At 40.2% G+C, this 9531-nt stretch overlaps 1 pseudogene; it reads left to right on the forward strand.

Annotated features, from left to right (window-relative positions):
* The first annotated feature begins 8586 nt into the window (after positions 1–8586).
* On the forward strand, positions 8587–9529 carry LOC105530730 (annotated as a pseudogene).
* The last annotated feature ends 2 nt before the right edge of the window (positions 9530–9531 follow it).

The following is a 9531-nucleotide window of genomic DNA, read 5'->3' on the forward strand; positions in this document are numbered from 1 at the left end:
TTCCAGGGTCCTCAGGAAAGTACTTAGGTGCAGTGACTCACTAAGGGTGTGCTGCAGGGGCTGCACTGTGCACCCACTCATGCAGGGAAGCTAGGCATAGACCCTATGAGGGAACAGCAGGCAGAAGAGCTTGCAGAGCAGATGCCTCCAGTCCTGTGGTGAAGCTGGCCCCGCTTCTGCTGGCTTAGAGGTCAGCTGGGGCCTGCACCTCCTGGAGGGGAATGGCGAGCCCTGGGGGATGGGCCTCTGTCCTCACTCTCTGCAGGAGAGTCCAGTGTGCAAAAGCTCCCAGGCTCCATCCGTCCAATGGCCTGTCTCTGACTGCTCCCTAGGGAGATCCCTCGCTAGAAGTCCATGTCCATGGGGGATACAGAGTCCTCTGTAGCTAGGATTCCACAGGTCTGCAGCAAGAGTGGGCTGTCCCTCAGTTCCCCCACTCACCCCTTTCTCAGAAGCCAATTGGAGCTGGAATTAGCCCTGGCATTAGGGTATCCTACACAAGATTCCCAGCTTCATCCCTCTTCCGCCTTGGTTCCTGCATCACTCCTCCATCCACTCTCAGCATTTTCTCTCTGAAGATCTGCCCAAATTATGGTGGTTTACTCGATAATTCAGTCTCTCTCAGTAGGAATGGCATTTTTGGGACTGCATCTAGTTGGTCACTTTGTGTTCAATTTGAAGAATGTTTAGGACATGTTTTGCTGGACAGCTCTTCAAAGCACACTGCTGAGCACTTCTACTGGGCCCATTTTGAGACTGAAATTGTAGAGCTTTTGAGAAAACAAATGCGGGCTAAAAGCTTGAATAGACATTCTCATTTCAATATTTGTCATTTAAAGCATCCCTCATTATTATCAATATAAAGTGAAAATGCCATACCCACAGTCGTGCTGCCAATCATTTTCTCTACTGAGCTAAAGACTCACAGAAATGGGATTTTTATAGTAGCCTCCAGAGACACCGAAGTGACAGTGCTATGTGCATCCAAAATAAGAATGTATCTACCACTGGAAAAATGAATTAGTATGACTAAAACTCAAATGAATCTCATTTCTACCCCCTCCTCTCTTTCAGAATACTTATCTCATTTTATTGTAATTGCTTTATAAATTTCCTGCCTTTGACATTGTAAGCTAAGCAAGGGAACAGTCTATATATACATGATTTTACATTGTTTTCACAGTACTTAGTACAATGTCTGGTTCATAGTAAACTGTTAATAAGTATTTATTGAATGTGTGTGTGAATGAATAATAAAATGAATCATACCATGATCTCAGTTGCTAAAATAATGCACAATTAAATAGAGGGCAAAAATTTTACACTAGAAAACTAAAGCCCACAATATAAATAATCAAGTGATCCACTTTTCAAACAATGGTCAATGACTGAGCAAACAATATTTAACCTATTGGGAAATTTTAAAGTTTAGTAATTAGTTAATCATCCTTCAAAAAGCACTTACTGAACACCTATTATGTACTAGTTCCTGGGAAAAGTTCTACGCTACTAATTTCTAACAGAAGCAGTACCCAACTCCCACTTCCATCCCCAGTTGTGTTTTGCAATTTATTTGATTTTTCTTTTTGCTATCATGATATTTGGTGGCCAGGAGCCAAGCATTCTAGATATCTTACAATTTGTAGGATAGTCCTTCACAATGAAGAATTCTTCCAGATTCCACAGGATTTTGAAATATTTTGCAAGATATTTAAGTGCCATATTTCACTCAATCTAAGATACCATTGATTTTAAGATGTACTATAGTTATATATACAACTGAGAAGGAAGAACACCGCAAATTATACTATGACACAATTCCTTCAGTATAGTTCTGCACAACACACGTGTCAGTCTCAACAGCTCTTGCTCTTCTGAAATTTCTTTTAACTACTCTGAGTGATCTACAAATTCTCCTCCTTTTTGTTACTCAGATGGATCTACAAATTTTTCTGCCTTCTGTTGCACTGAATGGCATATGATAGTTAATCTTTGCATATATTTCATGATGAAAATGTAAGACGACATTTATTCATGGTGTCTTCTTTTTTTAATAAAAAAAAATGTGCTTGGCCGGGCACGGTGGCTCGCGCCTATAATCCCAGCACTTTGGGAGGACGAGGTGGGCAGATCACGAGGTCAGGTGATCAAGACCATCCTGGCTAACACGGTGAAACCCCATCTCTACTAAAAGTACAAAAAATATTAGCCAGGCGTGGTGGCGGGTGCCTGTAGTCCCAGCTACTCGGGAGGCTGAGGGAGGAGAATGGCGTGAACTCGGGAGGCAGAGCTTGCAGTGAGCCAAGATTGTGCCACTGTACTCCAGCTTGGGTGACAGCGAGACTCTGTCTCAAAAAAAAAAAAAAAAAAAAAAAAATTTGCTCTAGCCGTTCGAAGTTCCTCTGGGAAAAATATTGAATGATTGTTATTCTTCCAGTGACGAATGCTTTGTAATTTCAAAATGATGTCCACTGTCCTGCTTCCATGCTTGTGAATAACTATTTGTATTGATGTTGATTCATAGTATAATATCTTTAAATGACATTTTATATAGCAATTAAACTCAACACATGCAATACCTGCAAAGCAGGTAACCCAATTGAAGTGATGAGAATACGAACAACTCTGATCAAGTTTCCTCATCTTGGCTGCAACCTGATTGAAAGAGACTGTAAGAAGCCATTGACTGTAAGATGAATTTTGTAATTTCAAAAAGGTTAAAATGTGTCTAGAGACAATAGATGAAAGATTTGTTTTTGTAGTTATTTGAGTCCAGAGTCTAACTCCATTTAACTCAAATATGCTGAGTTTTTCAAGAATGCAAATATACTGTGTAAATCACAATAAGATTACCCTTGGCTTTGTTCAGAACTTACCGAGGTTATTCATCCTTCTGAAAAGGCTATTTGTGATACAGTATTTGAGTCTCTTAGGTCACATACCTGTAACTGTGTTACGAGCTACTATATTCAATGTGATTCTTCATATAGTTGCAAACATCTGACTAATTTAAGGCTTGTCTTCGTCAATGATTTAGTCTCATTTATTATACATAATTTTCTTATTGCTCTTATACTATGCTGAGGGCATTTTGTCAATTTATTCGAGAACAGAATGCTGATTTATAATATCTACAGAAATATATAAAACATATTTCAAAAGACTATAACTACAGTGCATATTGTGGTTGATAATATTTAAATGCTGCTATAGTGATATTGTTTATACAACACTTGAAATTAACACCTTCTTCATACAGATGTAGGTTTGAAATGCATGTATTTTTTGAGGGTAATAAGCTTTCAATCTCTCTAAGATTCTTAAAAATTTTTACACATTCTTAATCACATTAATAGTATTGTTTTTCTAAAAAGGTGGACCTTTTTTCCTAAAAAAAATTATCCCCAGTGGAAGCTGTTCTTAATGATGCATGGTAACTGATAGGATATTAATGGGGTTTTGACCTAGTTCTTTTTTCATTTGAAGCACAAACAAAAAACTCACCGGGGCAGACTATCTCCAAAAGACTGATCAAACCCCGAAAATATGCAAAGGCATTTCAGACAAACATTTCTAACTTTAATACTTAGATGAACGCTATAGCTTTCAATCTGAATATCTTCAGCTTTAACATCACTAATTATCTTAACTTTTTGAATGTTCTGAACTTGGAGAAAGGTCTAATTAATTTTCAGTGGCTCAGTGAGATTCAGGTATATATGAGCATTGTCCAAAATACGTACAGTTGCTTGGCTTCAGGTCTGTGATGCATGGGATCATGTGATGCCAAAAGGCACCAGGGCCCCACATTTCCTGACCCCTGGTAAAGTTCACTGTCCGCCGTTAAACTGGCAACTGACCTGACACCAGAGCTATCAAAGGGAGATTTTTTTTTTTTGAGTTCTACATACACTTGACGATTCTTTTGTCATTGTGGTTGGTTTTCATTGTGTCAATAACTTTTGGCAGTTGGTCTACTCCTTAACCTGAATAATCAGGATTCATCTCTTTGCATTCTGTCTCAAATGTCTCCACTGATGTCTTCCGTAAGCTGGTTCCAAATCTGCATCTCCTGGTGGGGAATCCCAGACTGCCCCAAAAGATTTTGAGATCCATTGGCATTCCAGATTTCTACTCCCTTGGAGACAATTACTTAGCATCTGTGGATAAATCATATATGTAACACAGTACTACAGTAACTCCTCCAAACACCTCTGCAGGATACATGTTTGGTTGCCAGCAAAGAAAATTCTTCTGTTCAAGGTACTGCATGCTGAACATGCACAGGGTGCTGGTGAGTCCTCCTCCTGAAGCCAGGGCAAACTGTGCTTGATCTTCCCTGGGCACTGCATTTGGCCTCAGAGATGCAGCCCTGGCTTCTGGTCCAAGAAGGTGAATGCTAAGAATCCGTGCTACACTCTTGCTGCAAAAGACATCAGGCCTCTTGATATTTTGAGCATGTTTTTATGTAGGATATATTAACTATGGATTTCATTTTAGGAGAGTAAAAGGACTAAATATATTTATAAATAGGAGGGCTTGGTCTGATAAGATTGAGAACCGCTGAACACAGATATGCTATTCCTGCTAATAGTGTCATTGAAGAGTAGACTTAGACAATTGCAGCAAAATGGGAAAAGTTTGGCGATAGTGGTAAGCACACAGTGCTATAAACGCACACAGGAGGGCACTTAGGATGGACTAGGGAAGGGCCAGGCAGGGTTCCCTAGGAGAGGTGATTTTTGAGCTGGCCTACAGAAATATTTGGAGTTATCCAGGTAAATGAAGGTTATTCTAGTTAGACGAAAAAATGCCTTGGAGGTATGAGATGGCATAGCATTTATAAAGACCTACAAATGGATGAGGCAGTTGAATCAAGGGAAATGGTTGCATTTGGATAAGATGCCAGGTTGTTCATAGGCAATTATTGCTCCTCCCTCCTGAGACTCCATTAAAATGAAATAAATCATTTCCCCTTCTGTCCTACTCCCATGTACAGTCGGTGTAAATCCACAGAGAAAAAGGGAATGAGAGAGGGGATGTTAGTAGATGAAAGGTTGTTACAGTTTGTGAATTTAGGAAGTTCATAGAAGCAGAAATGTTATTTAAAATATTTAAAAATAAGTACGATGTGGGGCCCAAGCAATCAGAAAGAACTGCCTGTTGTCGTGCAGAAGAGTTTCCTGGGGACCCTCTGCTGAGCCAGTGGTGGGCTGCACAGTCTCTGTCACCCTTGGCTTCTCTAGATGTACTCTCCACTAAACTTTTAGAGCTGAGAGGACTCCCTTGCTTTTTGACTACTTGATGGTTCAGCTAAAGGAGGCATCAGGAGTATCAGGATCATTATTCTACTGGTTCTTTCCCTGCTGAGCCATGGTTTTGTGTGCCTGCTATCCTCTACCTAGGACCACAGTTTCTGTAGGGTAATCTATTCTATAGCTATAGCTCTGCTTGCTTGCACCAACAGTTTCCTTTCTTGCCTCTTCAGGCTTAGAGGAGGTAATAGCTTTCTAATCTTGATGATTCTGGTGTCTTGTCCCATCCCTTGTTGGTTGGTTTCCCTTAACCCTCTTCATGCCGCTGTAAATGGTCTCTTCATTAAATCTTTCAATGATCCCATTTTCTGTGCACCATCTGCTTCCTGTAAAGAGTTCGTGTGGGTGCATGTGGAAAGGGGGTTTCCCAGGGAGAGAATGAGGTGGCAGGGGGTGTGCAAGGGATTCTGGAGAGGTAGCTAATAAACAAGAAGGACAATAGGATTTCTGTTTCATGAACTGTCATGGCTAACCTGGTGAATGTCAGTTAGATATCAGTTCTGGATAGGATACAAACTATGTACTTATCGGAATAGAAGCTTACACAGAATATGAAGGGCTTTGTTTTTGTCCCCTCAAATGCACAAAGGGTCAGGATGGCATATATTTCAGAATATAGGAAGTAAAGTCCAGAACTAAAAATGGTACCAACAAAGGAATGCCTTACATGTCTGAATATGGAACTGGAATCTCAGCTCTTATTTCTATCCAATAACTAGTTGAACCAATAACTAGATGTGTAGCTTTCAGACAAAAGATTGTAGGTTCTTTCTGTATAGGAATTAAATAGTGAATACTTGAGATTAAGGGAAAATTTAGGAATATTGACTGAAAAGCTGCACTCAAGGATGTTTGTTCTCTATTCCTATAATCCCATCAAGCCTTTGTTGCACATATTCCAGTCAGGAGACTGGAGAACTCTTCTGGAAAATAGAATGGCTTCAGGGAAAAGATCTTCATATATTGATGTTTAGAAATCACCAGTGAAAATGTGGCTCTCCCCACCTGTCAATCCAAAGTGAAACATGTGAGTTGACATACTTCATCTATATTAGAAAGCTGCCTGTTAGCTTTTTAAGTTTTCATTTTTAATAGGTACTCAAACCAAAGATCTCTTGGCATAAAAGTAAGCCTCATAAATTAAAAACAAACAAGTAAAATAAACATACAGAGAAAGTGCCCAGACCAAAAAAATGTGTAAATCAGAATTAATCTCTCCCAAATAAGAATTTCACAGCTCCAACTAAAACTTTAAGTTTTGTGAGAACATGTTGTAACTGTTAAAAAGTCCCAGAAAGCAACTTTAAAAATTAACATACAGGTAAGTTAAAAAATCAGGTGGCCAGAATAAAAAAGGGAAGATTTGGAACATAAAGTCAAGAAAATTTCTCAAAATATAATAAAAACAGAGGTGAAGGCCAGGCATGGCAGCTCACACCTATAATCCCAGCACTTTGGGAAGCTAAGGTGGGTGGATCACCTGAGGTCAGGAGTTTGAAACTAGCCTCTCCAACATGGCGAAACCCCATCTCTGCTAACAAAAAAAAAAAAAAAAAAAATTAGTCGGGTGTGGTGTGGTGGTGCATGCCTGCAGTCCCAGCTACTCGGGAGGCTGAGGCATGAGATCATGGAGGTGGAGGTGGAGGTTGCCGTGAGCCAAGATCACGCCACTGCACTCCAGCCTGGGAGACAGAAAAACAGAGGTAGAAGGCCGGGTGCTGTGGCTCACGTCTGTAATCCCAGCACTTTGGGAGGCTGAGGCTGGCGGATCATGAGATCAAGAGATCAAGACCATTCTGGCTAACATGGTGAAACCCGATTCTGCTAAAAATACAAAAAATTATCCAGGTGTGGTGGCAGGTGCCTGTAGTCCCAGCTACTCGAGAAGCTGAGGCAGGAGAATCACTTGAACCTGGAGGCAGAGGTTTCAGTGAACTGAGATCACGCTACTGCATGCCAGCCTGGCAGTAGAGCAAGACTCTGTCTCAAAAAAGAAAAAAATAAATAAATAAAACAGAGGTGGAAAATATTAGAAAAAAGAAGATACTTAGAAGATAAATATAGAAAGTTCCACATCTGACTAAGCTCCAAAAAGAAAGAAAAAATAATGAAAATGGAAGGAAGGAAATGATAAAAATAAAATACAATAAAATATTTTACAATCGAAGTGTATTAATATCCAGATATAGAAGCCTTACCAAGTTGCCAGTGCCAACAATGGAAACGACCCACACGAGGGCACTTCATAGTGAAACTGCAGAGCACAGACGTAAAGACAATTTCAGAACACAGATATAAATACCTTCTGAGTGTCAGAAAAAAAGACACATGTAAAGGACTAGGAATCAGAATAGCGCCAAACATCTCAAAGAAAGTCTAAGAACAACGAGAGAGTAGAAGATGGTTTTCAAAATTATGAGGAAAAACTCACTCTATGTATCTATGTATCTATGTATCTATCTATCTATCTATCTATCTATCTATCTATCTATCTATCTATCTATCTGTCTATCTATCTATCTATCTATCTATCTATTTATCTATCCAGCCAGCCAGCCAGCCAACCAGCCACCCTCTGTCTGTCTATTGGTCTATCATCTATCATCTATCTATCTTTATGTTTCTTACTGAGAACTTTATACTTAACAGTGAAAAGGGCAGATGAAGACCTCCTCATGGAACCTTTGTTAAGCAATTAATGGAGGATATGTTCCAGCAAAATACAGGAATAAATCAAGTAAGAGGAAAACATAAGCTTTGCACAGGGGGAGTATGGTAGCCAGTGAGGTTTATCCCGGGTGCGATTATTGCTAATTGATAATGTTTCCCAATACCCCACCATGACAACTTGAAACATAGTCGGTATTGGCAATTTTTGACAGTCTCTAGTGACCAAGATTTAAAAAAAGAAAAGGAGGCAAACATAGTATCCAGGGAACCATGTCTCTAACAAAGGAGAATAGCGAAAGAAGTACGTGGCCGAAAACCGTTCAGAGGGCCTGGAGAGCAACCATCCTTGTTCAGAGCAGGAGAATGAAGGTCCCCACGATGCAGAACTCCATCCAGAAAAAAAGTAGACTCAAGGGAATGGATGAAATTGTCAGTGGTAACTTAGAGATGAAGGAAAGTATTAACGATATTTAAATGAAAATTATGCAAGCAAAAAAAAAAAAAGAATTTTTTTAAAATTGACACAATAGTAAACAAAAAGCTCTATAGAAAATAATGTCTTGATCCTCTTCCTAAACTGGTGCTCAGCAAGGAGAAGGCCATGTTCATTTCGGGCGCCAAGATCGTGAAGCTCAATGACGAGAAGCTGGACTAGTTCGAGTCCAGCATCTCCCAGGCTCTTCTGGAGCTGGAGATGAACTCAGACTTCAAGGTTCAGCTCAGGGAGCTTAATATTATGGCAGCCAAGGAAATTGAAGTTGGAGATGGTTGGAAAGCTATCATAATCTTTGTTCCCGCTCCTCAACTGAAATCTTTCCAGAAAATCCAAGTCCAGCTAGTAGCAAATTGGAGAAAAAGTTCAGTGGGAAGCATGTTGTCTTTATTGCTCAGAGGAGAATTCTGCCTAAGCCAACTCGAAAAAGTCATACAAAAAATAAGCAAAAGCATCCCAGGAGCCGTGCTGTGACAGCTGAGCACGACGCAATCCTTGAGGACTTGGTCTTCCCAAGGAAATTGTGGGCAAGAGAATCCGCGTGAAACTGGATGGTAGCCTGCTCGTAAAGGTTCATTTGGACAAAGCACAGCAGAACAATGTGGAACACAAGGTTAAATTTTTTTCTGCATCTTGGCTGGCATAGAGAAACCCTGTCTCTACTAAAAATACAAAACATTAGCCAGGAGTGGTACGGACGCCTGTAGTCCCAGCACTTTGGGAGGCTGAGGTGGGCAGATCATGAGGTCAGGACATGGAGACCATCCTGGCTAACACAGTGAAACCGTCTCTACTAAAAATACAAAAAATTAGCCGGACATGGTGGTGAGCACCTGTAGTCCCAGCTACTGGGGAGGCTGAGGCAGGAGAATGGTGTGAACCTGGGAGGCGGAGCTTGCAGTGAGCTGAGATTGCACCACCGCACTCCAGTCTGGGCTACAGAGCCAGACTCTGTCTCAAAAAAAAAAAAAAAAAAAAAAAGAAAGAAAGAAAAAAAAAATCTGGTGTCTATAAGAAACTCATGGGCAAAGATGTTAATTTTGAATTACCAGA

This window comes from Mandrillus leucophaeus, unplaced genomic scaffold, assembly GCF_000951045.1.
Source record: "Mandrillus leucophaeus isolate KB7577 unplaced genomic scaffold, Mleu.le_1.0 Scaffold841, whole genome shotgun sequence".
Classification (NCBI taxonomy): Eukaryota; Metazoa; Chordata; class Mammalia; order Primates; family Cercopithecidae; genus Mandrillus; species Mandrillus leucophaeus.